This window comes from Chroicocephalus ridibundus, chromosome 5, assembly GCF_963924245.1.
Source record: "Chroicocephalus ridibundus chromosome 5, bChrRid1.1, whole genome shotgun sequence".
NCBI lineage: Eukaryota > Metazoa > Chordata > Aves > Charadriiformes > Laridae > Chroicocephalus > Chroicocephalus ridibundus.
Window position 1 is genome coordinate 46,098,090 of NC_086288.1, and position 22,420 is coordinate 46,120,509.

At 39.4% G+C, this 22,420-nt stretch overlaps 1 long non-coding RNA gene across 2 annotated transcripts in view; it reads right to left on the reverse strand.

The window, feature by feature from the left end:
- Nucleotides 1-22,420, reverse strand: part of LOC134515782 (uncharacterized) — a 78,190-nt gene that overhangs the window by 24,180 nt on the left and 31,590 nt on the right. For both annotated transcript variants that reach the window (XR_010071112.1, XR_010071113.1), the window contains 3 exons: nucleotides 3,449-3,597; nucleotides 1,605-1,744; nucleotides 629-676 (listed from right to left, as the gene is read on the reverse strand). This is a non-coding gene — a long non-coding RNA (uncharacterized LOC134515782). The remainder of the gene's footprint in view (nucleotides 1-628; nucleotides 677-1,604; nucleotides 1,745-3,448; nucleotides 3,598-22,420) is intronic.

The following is a 22,420-nucleotide window of genomic DNA, read 5'->3' on the forward strand; positions in this document are numbered from 1 at the left end:
TATCGTAGTGTTCCTTTCCTGTTTTTCCAGTAGCATCTATAAGCTGTAAGCTGGGACAACAGTCTCTTCAGTCAAATATTGTTTGTACAGGTAAGTCCGTCTAGAAATATGGGAAGCATTGAAGTTAATGTGGTTCTTTTGCATGCTTTTATCCCATTGCAAATACAAGGTAAAACAAGTTAACTGAAAATATCTTAATTTAAATGAACATATTTTATTTCATACGTGCAACAGATATAGAGCCTGAATATTGGTACACACAGTCCTTGAAGAGCTGAATGGACAAAGCCTTGAGCAATCAGGTCTGATACCTCAGCTGACCTTGCTCTGAGCAGGAGGTTGAGCTAGAGATCTCCTGAGGTCTCTTCCAACCAGGGTGATTTTACAGCCAGTGACTGTTGTTGAGAGGACGGTCTATACCTTATGGTAAAACAGCTACAGGTGGTTGTTTACCCATACCTTGAGTTCAATGTTTTGGGCTAATTTTATTATGTATCACTGGAAACTGATACAAATTGACTGTCTCAAGAGTGAACGTTTGCCCAGGCAGTTCAGGAAGTTGACTCACTACTTTCCAAGAGTTTTAGAGAGACACAGTTTACTCTATGGCATTGGGTTCAGCACTCACCTGTTAGCATACAATGTAAAGAACACAGTGTTTTTCAGTTGGTGGTGCCTAAAAATGGAAAAAAAAATGAGTTTTCCTGATTTTCTCCTCTGAAATTTTGCATATTTATCTTGTTCAACTTCCATCCATCTTTTGTGTCATTTTCAGCTCAAGGTCACTGTGCACCACAAAGGCATCCTGCACCCCAAGTCAGCAGCAGCAGCGGTTACCTCATCACTACATACAATGAGTCCTTAAGATGATATAAATAATGTATTTAATAACACCATTAAACAGGAAGTAGAGGTTTTGCTCTGTAAGGTCATTTTCAAAGTTAGGTGGCTGGAAAACTGCTCTCCTCTTACTATTTTGTTAATATATGAGCCAAACAACATATGGACTATACTTTATCGACCTTTGTGCCCTTTCTTTATCTTCCTGATCTCTAGTATCCTGGAGATGATTCTTTATTCTCTGGCTTATTAGTGTGACAAAAACAGACAACTGCCATTAATTAGGCATTTAGCACCTCTTAGTGATAGCTTAGTGGCATTCATTTTCCATTCCCTTTTGCTGTAGAAAAGGGAGGGGGAGGAGAAAAGGAAGGGAATAAAGGAGGCTGCTCATCACTTTATAGCTTGAGCTTTCTTGATTGCAATTACTTTTTTTTTTTTCTAAATCATTATGAATCATGAATATTACATAAATGGAACAATAAGTTTGAATGGTATCCACATGTATTACCCTATCCGGCTGTGATGTTGGTGGGTGGAGATAATTACTTACTTTTATTCATTAATCACTGTGCAAAAATCCTGCTGGAGATTAACCAACAAACTTTCTATAACAAGCGTGAGCAAGTTCCTTAAATTCTTAAATATGCCCTTTTTTATCAGCAGGCACATCTTCCTGATGGCGTGATCAAGATAAATCATGTCGTTTTTGAAAACAACCCTCACACCTTTGGCTTTAATTTCAAATCGACGAACATGCTTACAGTCATCCATTTGTAAATGCCTCAGCTCTTGCTCTGAAGGTGCGACATCCACCAAGCTGCCACACAGCTGTAATAAACTGGATGAAAGAAGCTTTCCATGCAATATCTGCTCCATCAGGCATTCAGAGTTGGCACAAGCACTGCATAATCAAAAGGGAATAATGTTACACTGTCTGTCTTGGTTCAGCTTGAACGCCATGCTCCCATTCCTTTCTGAATCCATTTGCATCTCCTATACATAGAAATCCTATTTGGAAAATGCTATATAGCTCATGCTATAGAATCCAGTCACAGAGGTAAACACAATGTTTTGAGGACAAATTCAATGTTTATTAACTGTCTCTGACAAAGACTGCTTCAACCACTTGTTTAAAGTACACAATGATGAAGAATCCATCTTTTTCTCTGCTCTGATACCAAACTGTCTTTAGTAGGAAGATCTTCTTTACTTCTAGACTTATCTTCTTGAGGAAAACATAGTAGATTATCCATGGCCTATCTATATATGACATGTCACTATCCTTGCATGGCATATATCTAAAACAAGAAAATCCTTTCTCTCCCCATCCCCTCCTTCCCCCAGCCCATCCCCCCTGATTTCCTTATAAATTATAAACCACCTGCTTTTTGCAAACTGAGTCAAGCCTCCAGGCTTTGGAAGTTCCTAGCCTCTAGCATTAAAAGTATAAATGACTCATCCTCTGTAATCATTCTCAGATTAGTGTTATATTTCCCTCTGTTCCTCCTTTGACCATCCATCATGATGCAGACAGGGCACAACTTCTCTGTGGCCCAAAATCATTTTCACTGACCCACTAAATCTAATCACATGCAAGGATGAGACATGGCCACAACACGATATAATCCACTAGCAAAGTGATTTTTTTGAAAAGAGAGCTTTCCAAAATGTTTGTGAGAGCAGTCCCATTGAGACTATTCTGGCACGCTTACAGTATCTGGGAAGCTTTTGTTTTCTGCCCACATTGTGATGAATATCAGTGCATCCACCTGAACGTTCTTGAACAAAACCGAGTTACAAATATCTCAGCAACAAACTTATCAGTCCTTTAATTTGCATAACTGCTCAAAATACGTTTCTCCTATTTCTCCCACTCTGTTGCACAATGCTACTATTAATTACTGTTGCACAAAGTGCTCCAGTGAAACTGCTTTAGAAATAAATGCATACAGTCATTGGCTTCATTTATTCTGTGTATTTCTTGTAGCTATTTTTCTGGGGCAAAAATCTGATTTGTTACCTTGTAGTTCTGAAATGGGGCGTTATGTTTACATGTATTTTCAGAGCAGTGTTAGTTTGACATTTTTCGAGCCTGTTATAGTTGAAAAAAATGGAGAAAATGGGAGCGTTTGCCTCTTGGAAGGTGGAACATGCTTAAGCAAAAGCAGTTCAGTATTATATTGAAATCTGATATAATGAAGTCCCACCACTGACCTAGTGAACCTGCCACAGAACTGAATCTAATACAATATTAGGGCTTTTTAGCATAAGAAATGTTAAACAAATGGAGACACTGAGAGCCAGCAAAATTGTACCAACCGCTTGAGCATGGCAAATGGGCAAAGTAATTATGCCACACACGCTGCACAGAAGAAGAGGGATAACACAAAATAAAACATAAATATGCCCTTTGAAATTCATCTGGGAGTTGTTCCACAAGTATCAAAACAAAATTAAACTTGCTGAGATTAAATCTGAGTACCCGTAAGTACAGAGCATCTTTGACAAAAATGAGCCAGTGGACCATGAAACTCTCTCTTAGGGATAGAGTATTCAACAGAGGTGTACCACGATCCTTAAAACTCTGGAAAGCTCCAGTTCCCACCTGTGAGGTTTACATCAGAGCTGAAGCATGACCACATTAGAGGTGTTACATTCACTGTCACGGGTAGAGGAGGTGGTGATACAGCAGTAGAGGTGCCCAAGCTTGCGTGTCCATGCTCCAGCTGTTGCTATTCAGCAGCACCAAGGATCCTAGAGCATAGAGAGACAGAAAATGGGGTCCTGTTTTCTAGCATTTGGCACCTTTTTGGTCTTGCAAGTCATCTCTGTCTTGTGTAAGTTCCCTGCAGTTTAGAGGAAGGGAGGACTACAGAGAGATGACTGCGCCCACCAAACAGGTTATTTGACAGCGCTAAGTTTAGTGCATTACTTGTCTGTCTGTCTTCAAAGCTGCTTAATGAATGACAAGATAGTACACAGTTCTATTTCTGCTACACTTTAAATGTGGGTTTGGTTTGCTCTGAAGCCTCTTTCATTGGTCCTTTCACTGTCTTCTTCATATTCCGACATCTCTGACCAGCTGGGCCTTAGGCAGTCAGTACTATTCATCTAGCAAGGTGCCTCAGTTTGTACAGACTTGTAAGGAGACAGAGTAAACCTGATGCATTGAAGGATTACTCCCTGTACAAATGCCAGAGCGAGATGCATATGCCAAGTCATTGCATTAAGAATGTACAAATATTTAACCTGTCCTTGCATAAAAGGAGCCTGCTGAAATAGCCTCCCTCTCTTTGAAAAATATGATCAAACTTCACTGCTGCCTTTTAAAACTGTGCTGTGGCACTACTCACCTTTCACGTTGTTTAGTGGTGGCTGAAGAAAACATGAAAGCAGAAGACTCAGTTCACTGCCCCTTTCAGTCAGAAAGGGTTTCAGCCCACATCCTTCACTTCACAGAACAGAAGTTTAATCTTTTTCAACTTCGGTCTATTCTGGGTACTTTGTATTTCGCTTCTTAATGCTGCTACTCAGTACATGTGTACAGGAGAGAAAAATGGCATAAATGTCTCTCTCTAGCCTGGGGCTTCATTTGTCATAGATCTCTGTTGCAGTTGCTTTCCTGGGACAGTTTATGTAATTCAACAACCACCATATAACATGCTTAAACTGCCCAGATCAGATGGAGAGAACACAGAATTATGTTTTTCTCTGATCTGTCAGCAAAAATTCGCAATCACTTTTTTTTCACATTATTATCTTTCCTAGCCCCCTGACTTCCAAGTTCTTGTCTTCAGAGAGTAGCAGCTCCAAAATACCATGATGGCAAGTACCTCACCTGTAATATTCCTACATGACCCCATATACGATCCATATGTGTCAGCTGTTAATTATTGTCACCTTCTGCAAGATGGAACAGATGACATTGAAAGTTCTCAGGCTGAGGAAGGATTTTAGCTCAGGACCCACACCTCTTAGATGAATGTACCGTTCACTGAGTTACTACATTTTAAGGGAAAGATCACAATCATATCTATCCTTGGGTATCCTATGAAGGTGTTTCTTAGCTGGGGTTCCTCAACATTCCTTGACTCTATTCCAGCTTAAGTCAGAGACGGATGTTAAAATTCTTATTACAAGACAGATGGATCTTTATGAGGACATGCATGTTTGAGATGCTTTTAGGCAGAGTTAGAAGCAGAGCCAGAGATTGTATGGATCATAATTTGTGAGATATTTTCCTTAATTTTACACAAATTCTTCTCTGAGTTTCAGTCCTTTGTTGGGACCTGCCCTCCATCATCTACACCAGGAGTCATCATCACCAGCGGTGATCTACACCAGGAGTCATCATCTCCCGGCTCTTGTGCCAGTCGCTGCATATTGGGTGTGGGTGCGGGTTTTGCCAAAAGGCGGTAGTGATCAATAGGTTGAAATGCCTGAAGTGGAAAGGACTTCAATGACATTCCTGTAGCATACCTGTGATTTTTTATTTTTTTTCTGAGTGTATGTGTGCATATTTAATATTCATGGATTTTCTTTTTATTTGCAAGTCAAATCAAGCTCCAACTAATGCTTTCTACTTTAAATACCTGTAAGAGAGAATATTTTCTTTTGCCTTTTATATTCTGTCAGCTGCTTTAGAGAGTTTATTATTTCCTCTTGAATACGCTTCTTCTCACACCGTGTATACTGGAGGACTATTAAAAATGAGCAAATTCAGGAGTGTTGTTTTTATTTGGATAATCTTAATACCACACAAGCATCAGACTTTGCCTCATCTCAATTGCTCCCGTTCCTGCATTACATAACCTGGCAGCTCAGGTTTCTGATTAGCCTTTGTAATTCCAAAAATGTGTAAGAATTTACAACTGTTCGATATATCTAAGTGTAACAGGAAAAAGAAAAAAAAAAAAGACAGGGAAATGATTTTCCTGAAAGTTGAAATAGTTTCCATTTTGTTGTGTGGAATAAACACATACTTTTTTTCTTTCTTCTTACTTCCTTATGTGTTTGCAGTGCCATGCATTTTGCTGTAATAAATTAGCCTTGTATTTGCACTAAAAATATAGACCATATTGCAAAAGTCAGTAATTTCAGAGGGCTTTTTTTTTTTCAGAAGTGCTTTTTTCTTATACCAACCATTTTTCAACAAAGATGTTATATCCACAAGGAAAAAAAAAAGAATAAAACCCATGTCTGTTGTAAAGCTTTTGGAATATCTAAGCTTCTCTCGCATTAAAATGCTGGAACATCACTTTTTTGGAAGGAATAGTCAGTCTGTTCTGCTCACCCCCCCACTCCCCCCACCATGCTTTATTTCTTCTGGTTTTGGTCTTACTTTTCAAAGAGAGTTCATGATGCTGGGCAGCCCTGATAACAGGCTGATGGACACTGTGCAGGCTCAGGGGAACCTGAGGAAAGAGGCAGTTCTTGAAGTGTGTGAGGTTTTGCCCCGGCATTTTTTTTTTATTATTTTTTATTTTTTTTTGTAGGGAAGAGCTTTCAGATGAAAAAAACTAGCAATGATCCAGGACTATGTAGCTGCGTGTCCCTCTGGAAACTGGGAACTGCTGATTGCTACGAATCTGTTTAAGGCTGGAAAATCTGCAGCTGGCAGAGGCAGCGCTGAGGCTTACAGCACTGCCCCTGGGGCTTTCCGTCTACTGATGGAACGATGCAGGGTTTAAGCGAGTGAGCATGTGCAGGTGTCATTCAGCCCTTCTTCCTCACAGCGAGTAGTGTTTTATTCTGGAAATCAATCCCCTAAAATCAGCCAGAAAACATATGTAGTGATGGGAATGAGGGCAGATAAATCTGGCCTGAAGAGAAGAGACAAAAATTACATATTGCACCTCAAGGAAGCTTGACACAACGTAAAGACAAACCGCAAACAAATCAATGTAAACTCAAACTCATTTGCACAACTACAGGAAAACCCATTTTTCATTATGTGAATCTTTGCTTCCCGTTCTCCGCGTCTCCAAACACACGAAGTTTAAGGAAAATGGAGGTTTTGATGCAGCCGAACAGCTTTCAGCTGCTGGTGGGCGACTTGCAGCCAAGTTTGGCCATCGGCTCCCATGAGCAGGTGGTGTAAGGCTAAATCGAAGAGAGGATAATGCAAGGTAATGTGACTGACCACAGGATGCTAATGTGAGCTGCTGCCATGACAAAGTGCTTGAGACAGTGAACATTTCTGAGTCTGGCATTGCTAGTGACTCCGAGACTTTGCTGAGAAAAAGCACTTTGTTTGAATTATTGCAGTTGGTCTGAGTGCAAAACACTTTGGGTTTAAATGAATCAAAAGCAAAGAATACCTCTTATCCTAGACACGGAAATTTCAATCCTTCAGAGAGACGAAAAAGCACTAATGCTTAATGACTCTGTGCACTTCCAGTAATTACTAAAGAATGAAGTCTGGTATCAGTGGTATAGGAAAGTTAGGTTATGTAAAACTTGCATTAAATGAAGGGAAGGTTTTGGGGAGAAGGATGTGCATTCATGGCTTCTTTTTCATTTGAAAATTTTTACTGTTGGTAATGATAATACGCTGTCTCTCCTTTAAATAAAATAGAAAATGTGTCATTTCCCTAGAAATACTTCAGAAAAACTTTTCTGAGTTTAAATCAGGGAGCTTGGACTCTGGATTCTTTCTCCTGCTTTATAATAACATAAATTCTATGTTTCCTTGACCGAATCATTAAATCTGTAAAAATCTAGAAAAAAACCTATTGGTTATGGATGCCATGAAACACTGACAAGGCTGCCAGTTTCCAAAGGCACTCAAGGACAACAAATTTGGTTGAAATCAGTGAAGTCTGCAGATATTCACAACCCAGTAAAGGGTGCCCAAAAACGGAGGCAGCTACAAATAGTGGGGACATGTGCAAGTGGATTCCCACACATGCAATGCAGGATTGAGAAGTAAAAAGGGGAAAGGACTAAATCAGAAGAGCTACTCCAATATATGTTGACAATTTCACTTGATGAATTCAGTATCCACCCAAAATGTTGGCAATATTGTATTTATTTTTTCATTACTCCAGATATCTGGCACTCTTGCAAGCACCTATCAAGCACAAATTAATTCTCTTTGCATCCCCTTGATCTGAGGATCTTCTCCACCTTCTGTGTGGAGAATCAAGGTTTTAAAAGACGAGACCAAAAGCCAGAACTAGGAGATTTGGGCTGTCTGACATCTCTTGCTTTCCTCATGAGACTGAAACAATAGATTAGCGTCAGAGGGGGATTCCATGCTGCTTCTTTATTTGTGCCTCTGTGGAGTTTTCCTGTCTTCCTATCATTCAGCAGTGTTCAGGCATAAATTCTTTGCTCTGCCATCGCCAAGAGAGAAGCCTCTCGACACTTTGAGGTGTGAAAGTGGTGAGTGCTGTTTACTGGAGTGCATGGCAGGGTGCCAGGCAGGCAGGCAGGCGGGCGGGGGGGTGGGTGGGCTGGAGGCAGAAGCTGCCTAACACACAGGAGAAGATGTCTTGGGAGGAAAACCTCCAAATCTTTCCTGTGTCAGGCTGACACTCTCATTTAAAGATGAAACTAAAGCCAATGCTCCCCACCCACAACACACACAGATGCATAAAGAAATTAAGAACTTTTTCAATACTGTTTGTTGCAAGAAAGAGAAATCCCATACCAGGGCAGAGTTTCACTCTGTTTTTGAATTTCTCTGGCATTTAGATCTGTTCATTCCCTCAGGACACCAGGGATGTTTTTTGAAGATGCCCATGACAGACATTAGAGAGTTTATTATTTTCCCTTCATTTTCACTTTGTGAGAAGCAGTAGAAGAAGAACTTCAGAATTCCATAAAATCTCAGTGTTTTGAATTTTTTTTTAAATGTAATATCAGGGGGAAAAAAAAGAAAAGAAAAAGAAAAAAAAAAGACAGGAAGCAGGTCTCCTGAGTGAGTTAAAAATTAGAAACACAAAAAAGTAACAGGGGAAATGACTCACCCCAAGGTCACACAACAGCTTGGGAGCGACAGTGGTGAAAGAATGTGAAAATCCCAGTATGTTGCCCTAGCAAGAGGATCCCCATCCTTCCCGGGCATCTCTGGAAAGCAGCTGAGGAAGAAAAGCGTCTGTCCCTGCCTGTTTCCTTGGAGATGGAGAGCAATGTCTGTAGCAGCAAGCATGATGGGAAGTTGCCTTCTTGCAAACGGAGCCAGGTATCAGCTGGCCCTCAGCTGTGTCTGATCCAGGCGAGCAAAAAGTCTGCAGTGTACAAAAGGAGCTTCTTTCAAGTGAACGTGTAGGCCATGGTGATAGGAGGTGAGGTCATTTCAGAGCAGGATGTAGAAAATCCAAAGTTAAAGCTAAATCTTCCCCCAAAGCCTGTACTTTCAAGTAGCTACGAGTAAGGTACATTGAATATGCAGGAGACTGGAAAAGGAAGAAGTTTGCCAAGTTATGTAATTCAATTGGATGTTCTCGCTCTAATTACTGACCTGGATCAAATCGGCCGCCACCTTGCTCATACAGAAGTCAGCAGCTGGTTCTAGTACCGGCCTGGGATACGTTATTATGTTCATTGCATACGTTTTCCAGTGGAAAACTTATTAGAGAAACCAGAGAATAATATATTCTTTTACAGATTTTATATCTATAGCTATATATTAGAGCTAAAAAGATTTATTTTTATGCGTTTCTATATCCTTTTGTGGCTTTTGGCATTTTGTGCAAGTATCTGTGTTTGTTATAGGGTGTTTTGTGGAGGAGTTTGTGTCTTGTGATGTGCGGGAGTGACAGGAAAGGATGTGAGACTTTTCTGGGCTTACGAATCTGTTGCCAGACCGCCCGCGCTGGGGGAACTGGACTCTGAGGGCAGGCCGTCTCTTCCAGGACTGCTTTCTAAAGAGCTTTTCTCGTTGACGCCAGTGCGCTGTGGCCATACACTCAGAAAACATGCAGCTTTTACAAAACATTACCTGACAGATTTATATTGTGTATTGGTATCAAATTGCATTAAACCATCTCAGAATTATGGCTCAACCTGAGGGTTCAACTACGCACAGCAACCTTCCAGTTTACCTGACCTGTCAGTTAAGCTGAGCGGTCTTTTTCATGGGCAGCACCTTTTAGCTCCTTTGTTCTTATTATTATTGTTTTCTGGTAATTTTCTTTTACGTGAACCGTAGTCACTATTCTGTCTGACTGATCTACACCTAGCTGTTCTCTGGTGTGAAATAATCATGCTTTGAAATGCTGGAAGACTGCAACTTCTCTACCCTCCCACTACCTCCACAACTCGTCTTCCTTCAGTCACCTCAGCTGTAACAGCAACACTGCTCTAATATCTTTGCATTGAAGTCAAACTCATTACTCATACTTGCAGGCAGTCATAACAATTCCAAAGAATCATTGTTGCAGATAAAAGGGCAAATGAATTTATGACAGCCAATTAAAGGACAATTAATAATTAAATGGCGATGTGAATTCTTAACATGAATAGTGGTTTTTCTACAAAGAATGCTGGCATTTGACAGTGGGTTCTGTAGCTAAGTATTAAATAACATAGCACACCAAAGAACTGGTGTCACTCCACCAAAGTTAATGAAATATTACAGTGGAGTCGGGTGGATTTTGCTCAGCTTCCAAATAAAGTGGAGAGCTTTTAAGAGAATGCATTAGATGTGAAAAATAAGTAATGTATTTATGGAGTATTTTCAGCCTTGTGGCAGGCCCTGTCTCTAACAGAGATGTCACTGTTGGACCTCTGTTGGATTAAGGTTTGGCATAGACTTGCAAAAGGGTCATAAATGAAACAAAGAAAGAAAGAGAGGCAAAAAAAGAACGTGCAATATAGTTATGCTTTCCTTCCTCAAGCATTTAACTTAGGAAGACAGATCTACATCCAAGACAGAAGGCTGCATGTAGGCTTTTGGCTATCACAGAAGTATGGAGGAAGGAGATACACTGTGAGAACAGTGTATAAAGCACAGACTCCAGGAACCAAAGCTCACGTTGCCCACAAGAGAAATGCAGATACAACTGTGGACATAGTTGAGTCTCTGGACACCGAGGAGAATAGACGGCATGAATAAGAGATTTGGGTGATGTCCTGTTCCTGAACTTTTCTTACTGTAGGGAAACATCAACCAGTGGCATATTTTTGGTTGTTTATTCTTCCCCAAAGCTTCAAATTTCAGAGGTTCTGCTCTTAGGTTGTTATTACTCTATGTTTTTCTGCCCCTTGTTTATTTTTCAACAGCTTCCCCTTTAAAATTTTAAAATAACTATTTCTCTGCATGCAACCAGTATGAAAGCATGGTCTCCTACCTCAACCGACATGGTTAGGAAGCCTTTATTTAAAATGACTTCTCTCCCCCTACCTCCTTCCTGCACAAAACCAACCCAAACAAACAAAGGAGGCTTTCTTGGAAAGTTGGCAACAGTTTTCCGAACTCCCACTGTTATTTCTTCTTTAAGATGTTCAACTTGTTTGTTTAAACATTCATGTCTTTAGGCCTTTCTTCCTGATTTTGTTGTTGGAAACCATGAGAGCTGCTATTTGTTCCAGGAAGGAGATTTATTATTTCTTCTGTACCCCAATTATGACTTTCGTTCAATTTAAAGTAAAAAGAACCCAACAATTTACTCTTCCAATATGCACTTTAACTCCTGTGATTTAGAGCTCCAAGCTGTGAAACAACACATCTTTAGTAGGTTTTTGCAATTGAAAATCAAGAGTGGAAGCCACTCTATGAAATTCAGGTGATGGATGCCACAATCATCTGCAATCGTCTCATCAATTCCAGAGTATGGCCTGGTGATAGGAGTCAATATGCCATAACAACACTTTTAAATAAAGGATAAATATGCATTTTGCATTACATGATACAGAATCTTGTCAGAATGGACCTGGCTGGGGAATTTGCAGGTCATAATGGTTATGTGGTGGACAACTGTAATTTTAATGAGCATTTCTCAAGCTTAGAGGCACATCTCATGAAGGCACAGAGGCTGTAGTTGTTGGTGAGCCTTGCTGGTGAGCCTGTGAGCGGTTTGCTCCGCTGCTGCCTCTCCCAAAGAAGTATGTGCCACTGTGCCAGCAGAAGGCAAAAGTGATACTCACACTGGGTTAGCAAAGAACAGAGTGCATGCACAAAGGGGAAGAGAAGAGGGGCACGTTCACACTCACATGCACACAAGACGTGAAATCATTTGTCCAAATGAAAATTTTCCCAAGGAGCGCGTTTATTTTAGCGGAAAAATTCCCTCACCCAAATGCAATTTTTCCTTGTATTCCCCAAGAAAATGCCCGATATAGGATAATAACAGAATAATCCAGCAGACTCTGAAAAGGTGAATGTCTGTGATCATTTCTTTCTATCCTATTTGAACCGACAAAGAATTTGAATCGTCATCCCTCACTTCAGAGTAGGGCTCTAGATACCAGACTCTCAGTGTATTCTAGGGAAGGCAAGGGGTTGTTTTGTATATGTAACTGAAAAGACAGTAGCAAAACTTCAGTTCTGTTCTGCATCAGACTAGAAAATGTATTTGTAAACCTGAATTTTCCACTAAACACAATTCTGGACTTCTTGCCATTCTACTTCAGAGATCAGCATCTAAAATTGTGCAATAGTCTTTTGATTACCTACAGAGTCTTGATTCATCTATACACGTAAAAAGGTAATTCAGGTCATTTAGTTGTAAATAGGAAGATGATTTCTGGCAGGTACTGAAATGCATGCGGGAATTTATTTATTTGCTACACTGAATGAAGTTCTTCATGCTAACCATTACTGCCTAAAACACAATCACAGCTAGTGGCAGCTGAGCATTCACCATGTTGTTCTTTTGAGATACGTAACCATCACGACAAAGAAGAATACAAAGAAGAATTAGTGATAAGAAGGCCTTGGTAAAAATGGGTTCTGTGCTGATTGCATTAAAGATTTCCAAATTCAAAGTTAAAGTGTTAAAAAGCTCATGATGAAAGAAGTTCTGCTTTTAATGAAAGCTGGGTTGTGCACAACCGCTTTGACGAGAATAAGCATAAGGCAAATAATCTGAAATGTTTAAGGGTCCCTATGAGTATGTAGTACTACAGATTGCAGTATCAAAGTGTTGGAAGTTATAGTGGCTTATTATATTCCTCGTGATTTCTCTTATTTCTTTGAAGAATTATTTTCATATAAAAACTCACCTTAAAGCAACAAGGTCATTTTTTCCAGCTGTCAGTTCTGGGGCAGCTTTGGCATTGTTATAATTTTGCAAGGTATCAACAATGCTGTGAGTGTTTTCCATGGCAAGAGGGGATCAATAAGAGAGGAAACTGGTAGAATATGTGGATGGTCAAATTAGGCACCTTTGCAGGGGTGACTTTGCAGGGGAGCCATCCTGGTTTGCTAACGTTTTATCCACACATTGCACAAGAGTAAATGAGTATATATTTCAAGAAAACAAGAAGTGTGGGCCAGTGAATCTGCAAGTGTATGTGTGCAGGTGTGTTTGTGGATTTTCTTTCCATCATTTTGCATCCCCTGATTTTCCCATGGGAGAATGTTTGTGTTGATGAGTCCCCTGTGCAAATCAGGATTTCTTCCTGTAACAGGGTATTTTCTTGTGTTTCCCATTCTGTTTATCTTCTAAATTGTTCTATCTCATGTCACTGTCTGCTATGGATATGCTACAAATTCCCTGGACATTAGCCAATACTGCTGTTGAAACACCTGGGAATAAAATGACTTTTAAGCAGATAAGTACATAGGTGGCTGACCTTACTGTGGTTCTGTGGTTTGTCTTCTCAGGATTCAGGAGTCTGACAATAGATAGAGGTCCCACCTCACTCGCACATAGCGTTAACAGACCTCACCACCAGAAGACCAGATATGACACTTGCAAAATTATGGCTCCTCTAAAGTCAGCAGAAATCTAGTAACTTAAGATGGGAGCTTAGTTTTCTGGAACCATTCTGAGAAAATACTTTTAAGTCACAAGGAAAAGACAGGAATGCAACCAAACTACAAGCAAAATGAGGGGGAAAAAATGGCAAAGGTTATTGATTCTCCCTTGTTGTGTGTCTTTTGCAGATGTTACCTTGAAAGGAGTACAGAAGAGAAGGAACCTCAAGCAAATTGGAAGGATGATGTCCTCCTTTCCAAGGGGGCTGTGGGGGCTACCTACAAAGCTATAATCTGACCTGAAACTCGTCTCTGCTCTCAATTGCTTATGCAAATCCATAGATACACTTTTACCATGCTCACTTACAAGAGACTCCAAATGTTCATAAGTGTTATCACTATGTTTAACTGTAACACAAAACCACTAAACTATTACAAGAGAACTCTATCCATAGGGAAATCTCAAGTCTGCTAGGTGAGACAGATGACACTGAAGACTGTAAAATTGCTTGCTGCCCATGTCCTTGCAGGATAGGTCCCTTCCCCCAGTACTGATTTCCGGCTTTGCTTTTTTACATGCTCTGAAAAACTGTCCTCTTGGGAGTCTTCCTTCTCCCATCATCTGCAAAGGTTAACTTTAGGTCCCTTCTAAAAAGGTCGTCATACTTCCCATAGGTCTTTCAGTCTGCCCATAATTGCAGTTTAGTCTTTCTCTGTCACAGCTCCATCCTATTTCTCCAGCCTGGACATGTTCAGCTGTCATCAGGGAAGGAACAGCAACCCTCTACTCCACTGCCCACACTCCCAGTGTTTAAACAGAGTGTAAAATGTACATGTGCTGATAGAGAAAATTGTACAAGGACAACTCAAACACCTTAACCATCTGTCACAGATGTAGATAACTGGACATGAAGCAGTAGGAACTTAACCAAAGATGTGAAAAAAATACAAGTGATTCAGTCCAACTCATGACTCAAGACTCATCAGGATCTTCCCTATAAATAACTATGAAGTTGTTTTCATTTCTTTTTCTGGAGTTTAACTGTATTCCCACAGGTCCATATGTGTATTTCCCACAGTGTCTCAGTGGAAAAAAGTCTGATTTTATTGCAAAGGAAACTGACATGTGCCAGCAAAAATCAATTCAAGCTACTCATTAAGGAGACAATGATTTCCTTGCAAGAAACAGGATTCAGCCATTCCCATCAAGGTGAGAAGTGATACCCGGGTAAGGATGAATGATGTAAGGAAGGGAAGGATCTGTGTCTTCTCCTTTCCTTTTACCTATGCAATTTCACTACTAAAAAATCGTATTCAACTGCTGTTTACTTGCCTTGCCTGCACTCAAGCCACTAGCAGCAAAGGGTCTGTTTTCTATCTCATATTTGCTGTTATAAAATTTATAAATGAGCCTGCTATTTCAGCATTCTCTCCCTCTGTGTTTTGATCCCTGAATCTGAGGAAATTAGGACCATACGGTTGAAAATATCGGCAACTGCAGTTGATATTTCTTTCTTTAAAAGTTGTCTTAAGCCTCATAACATGACACATGCAGGAAGCAAATACGGTTTCAACACAGCCTGTGTGAGGCAATCATCCAATGCCATCCTATAAGTGGATCCCTACCTAAAAAGTAAATAAAACGGTGTTAAGTCTAGGGAGAAGGAAGAAGAGCTTAAGAAGGATTTTAAAGCGGTTTCTTCTTCGAAGCGGTTTTATTGCAAATCATCTTAGTGTAAAACTCAGCATTAAAACTCATGTCTTCTCAGATCACCAGTGTGGAATTCACCCACAGTTTACAGAACCGAAAAGCATACTTTTTACATCATTTAAGTATTGCCATGTGAGGGGATGTTTCTTAATCCGTGGATGGTATCTGCTTATCCTTTCAGGTCAAGAACAAAGAGGCTGCATGTCTAGTTTGGGTAACTACTTGGTTTGGAGTTGAACTGTCTCCACTTAGCACATTTTAGTGCACACCATGGACTGACTTTGGAGCAGTTACTATACGTTATGCTTGGAGGACTAATGTTACTCCAGCATGAAAACATCTGAAACATATACAGTGTGGACAACAGGTGCTCAGCACCGAATATTTCACCCTATAGAGCTGTTCTTATAGCATCACACTACTTGACAATGCAGAAATGGCCACAGACTGTTACAGAAAGCCACAACGGAAGAGGAATTGTGATCTTTTCATTAGCTAAATCACCTCTAGAGGGATGGTAGCAGTGCTAGGACCTGAATGCTGAAATCCTGAATGCCATTTCATATTCTGAACAAATACAATGCATCCTCTCCAATTCTTCTTAAAAAGTGGAACACTAATTGAATTTCTCTGCTCATTCTTAGTGGGATCATGGTTCGCAATTGTCCTCTAGTTGCATGCCTCACTGCAATTTTACTTTGTCTCACAGACTGTGATTATGAAAACTGGCTGTGTGGCATACAGTGAATCATGCTGTGATTTACTTTGAAGAGGTCAGCTTAAAAATTTCCCGAGAGGAATTTTATTAGATGCAAACTGTACCACGACTGAATTAAAATGCAGCCTAAGTATTCTTATATCCATTTCATCAATATAATTCTATTTCTCCCTCTGTTTCACCATTATAAACTGATTGGAGGTGTTTTTTTCTTTAAATTGGATGGGTCAAAAGAAGTTTTCTACAAGCACAAAGTCAATTGTGTTCCACTGAAAATGATAATAAATAGCTCCAAAGCCTCAGTTACACTCTGTGACAAGTGGACAAGGTAGACAGAGAGTGTAATGGAAGGGCAGATGTGGAAAGTATCATTAAGGAATCACTCAGCCTAGAGGTTTGCAAGAACTTTTACCAACTGGCATGAAATGATGGAAGCCACCACATAATGAAACAGCCATTTCCCTATTTCATTCGAGTCAGACACTCTTAAAGCACAGGTCTCTGCATGTCTTTCCCAGCTAAATAGAATAAATCATAAGTATTACTTATAAATTTACTTATAAATACTTAAAGGGTGGGTGTCAGGAGGATGGGGCCAGGCTCTTTTCAGTGGTGCCCGGGGACAGGACAAGAGGCAATGGGCACAAACTTGAACATAGGAAGTTCCACCTAAACATGAGGAGGAACTTCTTTACCCTGAGGGTGGCAGAGCACTGGAACAGGCTGCCCAGAGAGGTGGTGGAGTCTCCAACTCTGGAGACATTCAAAACCCACCTGGATGCATTCCTGTGCAACCTGCTCTGGGTGACCCTGCTCTGGCAGGGGGGTTGGACTAGATGAACTCCAGAGGTCCCTTCCAACCCTATGATTCTATGATTCTATGATTCTATGATTAATGTAAAACATGGTAAAAAATTAGCTCCACTAAGCTATGACTGTTGTACCTGATTTCATCAACTGCCTTCCACTTGAAGACAGTGGACACAGAATTTTTGGATCAATCCTGTAGCATCTGTGTGAGCTATAAGACCTTTTAGATAAATAATCCTGTTTGATTCAAATGTAGTAGAGGAATTCCTGTCTCACATCTTGGGAAGCTAGAAAAGACAATTATCTTTCTGTGTTAATTAATAGAGAAGGTATAAATAAATTATGCCAAAACCAGTGCATCAGCTATTTTTGATTTGTCAGTAAATTTGCTGTTCTCTACCAGGAATGGATGCTTTTGTCAACCTACATACGGTCTTAACAACATTATTTTTTTATTGTTAGGAAGGATTCTGCAGAGCTGTTAAATAACAAAAACATATCTGCAGTTTTGGCTGAACTGACATCTTTAATCACGTCACTCCAAAATGGTTTATGTAAATCAAAAAGTGACTTGAAGCATGCATTAATCTCTACTTGTCGAGACTGAGACCGCTAGTGGAAATGCAGTATTTCCTGGCATGAAATGTCATCCCGGCAACATGCCTGCAGATCTGGCAGCATGTAGATGAAGACACCTGGCAGTAGAAGAGAATTAGAAGGTATTTTTAGGATTGATGCATTTCTGCTTTGAAAGTATCAGTGGTAATACAGTATGCAAAGAGTAAATCCCTCTGTACATTCATGCATTTTGACACATCCTAACTCTATACATGCCACCGACATGCATAAAATGCTTAGATATCTACTAAAATTATAATATGAAATAAATAAGTAAAAAATAAAAAGGAAGTATTTTCTGAATTCTACCTATTTCTGTTTCTTGAATTATCCATGTTACGATTTCTTTAGAAAACATGATTTGTATCTGTAGCTGAATATTTTCTATGGCTCATTAGTCAACATTTGATTGTAATGATTCTGTATTCAAAGACTCAGTGATGCTCAAAGACATCATTTTATACGCTTAAAATCACTTTTTAGATGACAGTAGATCATAGAATTAGGTTTCTAATGAGGTTGTTACTAATTTCTAAGTTGATTTCCAAAATTCTTCTGGTAGAGTTTTCTGTGAGAATGGGAATTATTGAAAAGAAAATACCATAGTGATTTAAAAGCACTTAAAATTAAAATATTCATGCAATCTTCCCCTGACACTTGCCCAACTCATAATTAAGAGGCCCAGCTCTCAATTTTTTTCATTCGCAATGCCTAAGCCAATATATTTCAAGGTATATGATTAATTGATTTTAACTTTGTTAATACCCGTACTAAACCAGAGCTTTATGTCAGAAAGGCAGCACTAAAAGTCAGGGAAACATTGTTATTTGAATCCATCTAAAGATGTAATTGTATATCATCTGCATATAATTAGAAGCAGGTGCACTCTCAGGCAACAAAGAGATAACACTAAAAATTCAGTAAAACAGAAGTCTGAGATACACACAGCACTTACAGAAGATAATTAATCAGTCTGGGACACCATAAAGACAAATTAAATGGGGTATCTGATATAACATGTTTGAAAAGTTCATTTGTAAATTTTCCTGAATGACTTAAACAAAAACAGTGAAAATGCCAAGAACGAAGGTGATCTATTAACTGACACGCTACATATAGTAAACTGGAGATGGTTAGAGATTTTAGCCCTGTTAAAAGGTAAAGCCTAAAGGTCTGTGCTTCATACCCTGCAAGCGCTCGCAGGATGCCAGTCCCCCAGCACTGACATCTGTTCAGAGTTGTATTTAGAAAACTGGGGCTTATGCATGTATAAACAAGGGACCATCTATGGGCTGGTTTTACTCGCCTCAACAGTTACTTCCCATACCATTAATTCCTTTCATTTTACATTTCATTTTTTCCTTTCTCAACTCAAAGTCCATTCATATCAAGGGGAATTTTTCCACTGACATTTGATGGGCTTTGGTTCATATCCTAATTTATCCGTTCCCAAGAAAGCAAGTCTAGAGCTGCCTAACTGCTGTAAAATCAGCATTCGCAAACATTCATTTAGACTCTGAATGGTTGTTCAAATCAGCCAAGCCTCTGATGGTTTTTTATCACTGAAAACTGTATAATTAGGTATTTGTCCAACAAACAGCTGTTCTGCACCTATATTCTTACGTGCACTATATAATATTATTGTTATTTGCCATTCATTATTCATTATCCTCCTATGAGTCACCACTGATTTTTTTTTTCTTTTTTTACAAAACCACCATTTCTTGAGGAGTCCTATTTTTCACTCTGCCCAGCATTTTGCAGTATTGGTTTTTCAAACAGAAAAAAAAAAAAAAAGACACACCAGTATTTTGCCCGCTTCATTTTTCCCTATCTTTCTTTTCCTGATTACTTTTAATAGACAATCCGGTAGGAAAATGAAAACCAGAATAAATTTTTTTTTGGGCAATCAAAAAAATGAGTGTTACAAATGAATTATGATAATTTCTTTTTGAATAGTCCCCACTTTGAAATTTTCAGACATCTGTTCAATGGAAGAAGAGTAGCATGTCTCATTCAGAAACAGAAAAAAACCACCCTGAAATCTAAACAAATAGTGCATGAACACACCATGAGCCAAAACGTGTTTGCTTGAATCAGTCATTGAACAATTACAAACAAGAAATAAGTATGCAAGAAAACTAGTGTGATTTGCAAATTATTTGTGAACAGAAAAAGAGCAGCCAAATACACCAGATAACTGATTAATTGTAATTAGAATGTGGGCTCCTGATAGTGCATAGCAAATTTCCCACTGATCTGATTTCAATGAAAATACGTTTTGGTCCATGCTAATGAATTCTCTCCTCAAATCAATTGATTTCAGTTCTCCTAAGGAAAGTATCTGCTTCACTTCAGCAATAAAACCCATCCCCATTACCTAAAAAGCTTCATTAAAATTATCTGCTAGCTCAGTAAGAAATTGTCACATTGTCACAAGAAGAAGTGACAAAAAGAGATGTTTCTACAGTACCTGTTGATGCGTGTTTGACAAAAGTACTTGGATCTCGGGTACCACAACACAGATGGGCATGACAGCATCAAATGTCCTAAATAAGTGCATATTGGTGAATTTATTTTATTTAAACAAGTGTTTTGCATCAACATACTCAAAGATGTGTATTTATAACTATTTCTTTCTTCTCCATTAGTATAGCAAACCTGCAGCAGCATTTGATCTTTCTGGAAAATACATAAATTTTGTATGTGGCTTGGTAGAGTCAGCATTTTTTGTTCAGAGTACTGGGCTCCTGGTCCTGTTCCAGCTGAAGCTGTCAAGAGTTTTGCGTGTGACCTCTTGGAGGGCAAGAATAGCATGTATGTCTGCATTGCCTCCAAAGGATGGATATACGACCGCCTTCAAGGCCAGAGCCATTGGCAATTTGCACAAACGTGTAAGTCTGGGAGAAGGGTGCACTTGGCAGATGCTCATCCCCCTGAGAGCATCCAGGTGGGTTAGCAAACTGCCAGGGCAAATGATCTGCAGTGTAGTAATTGCAAAGAAGAAGTAATGAAGAGAAACTAACCCGAATGCACCAAAATCAGTCCAAAATTCAGATGTTTCCTTTGATCAAGTTAATTCAGTAACATTTCCATCTTTCTTACATCTCAGTGTCTGAAAAATCATGCAAGAGTTTTTTGCACAACTTTTGGGGTGCGCATGGGCAAATGAGACTCACACTCACAGGTTTGAGAGGAGGAACATTGGAAATCACTAATGTTAAATCTGAGGTTAAAAATTACTTTTGTTTCCTGCTGTGTGCAAATGTAAATTAAATAAGCAGAAACAAGCCAGAGGAAATGATGCTTGATTGGAAGCAGAAAGTTCCTGCTTTTCCAGATTTAAAAATTAAAGACTTTTTTGTAACTACTTATAGGTAGAATATTTCCACAATTCTGAATCAGGGAATTAACAACCTGAAGATATACTAATTGTCCAAGTGTTACGAGAGAAGTCATACAGGCAATGATTAGTCCAGGAATTGAGCCTGACACCAGTTTGACCCTGAAGTAATGCTGATGATTTGCAGTAGCATGGAGGCAGAACTCAGAACTGGGAGACCTGGTGGAGTTCCCACGAGAAGCACAAAAGGGAAAAGTGCATTAAAAAACCCCAAATTTACTCAAATAGTTTTGGAGAGGAAAAAGATTTTGTGGGTAAAAGTGAAATGAACTGAAGTGATATACTACAAAGCACAATATTGTAGAGATCTGATGAGCATCAGAGACATTCAGACTTGTAGTAAATAAATGTTGTTACGCCGCCACAATTACAGCATCTTCCTGTTTTCAGGCTTGTTGAGCCATCTGGCATGGGCATCCGGATAAAAGTTATGCAATTATTAAAACAAGCTAAATTAAATTAATTTAAATTAATCACAGGGTATGAAAATAACTGGCCAGAAGCATCAAATCATAGTTGTTTTGAACATGATGGCCTATTTTTCTGGGGTTTTTTTCTGGGCTTTCTCTAATTATGAGATAACATGCTGTCTTTGAAACCAGTGGCAAAAGTCCAGTTGAGTGAAAAGAGAGATTTGCGCAGGGCACTGCTTCCCTTGTACACTAACAGTAACATGCTTCATTAAACAACATGCACACACAGCACCTAATGAAGGATACAGATACCTTTTTATTACTGTATGTTGGCCTCTCATGTAGGATGTGAAGTTACTACATTACATCAAAATGTTTCCCACCCTATTTTGGGAAGGTCCAAAAGACTTTTTCATTCCCTTAAATGTTATGAAAAGTTTGTGTCCTTCAAACTATTCCTAAGTAGGTATTTTTTATTTAGACATTTCCAAAACGATTGCCTAAATGCTTTATTTGCCACAAATGTAGGTTTTCTGTTACAAATTCAGCCAATCTTTTGGTGACAACGTGTTTAAAAAACAGTGTAAAAAAATGACTAACTGAAAATGGCTTGATTTAACGTGCTGAAGAAAATGGGAAGGCGTTCAACTAACAACCTCCCAGAGCTGCTAGGAATAAGAGCAGTTGAGAAGGAGAATCCCAAGAAGGAGAATCCTGAAGAATTTATTTCTATTTTTACCAAATCTGCTTGCCAGTACATGGAGGGAAAATGCAGCATCTTGCCTACTGCTTGGTCAGAGGCAGCTTGGCTCCAGGTTTAGGAAGATATTTGTGTCCTACTGATTCAACAGGGCATGTTTTCCATATGTAACGTTCCTGATGTATGCCTGAAACCCAGCAGCGGACACACTGAGGACAAAAGGATAGTAGCTTCCACAGATCAAGTCCTGAGCATCCCCAGTTTTAGCTAAAGCTCCCTAAAATGCTTTCCTGCACCCTAATAACTCATTAAAAGCCAGCCAGCAAGGATGTACAT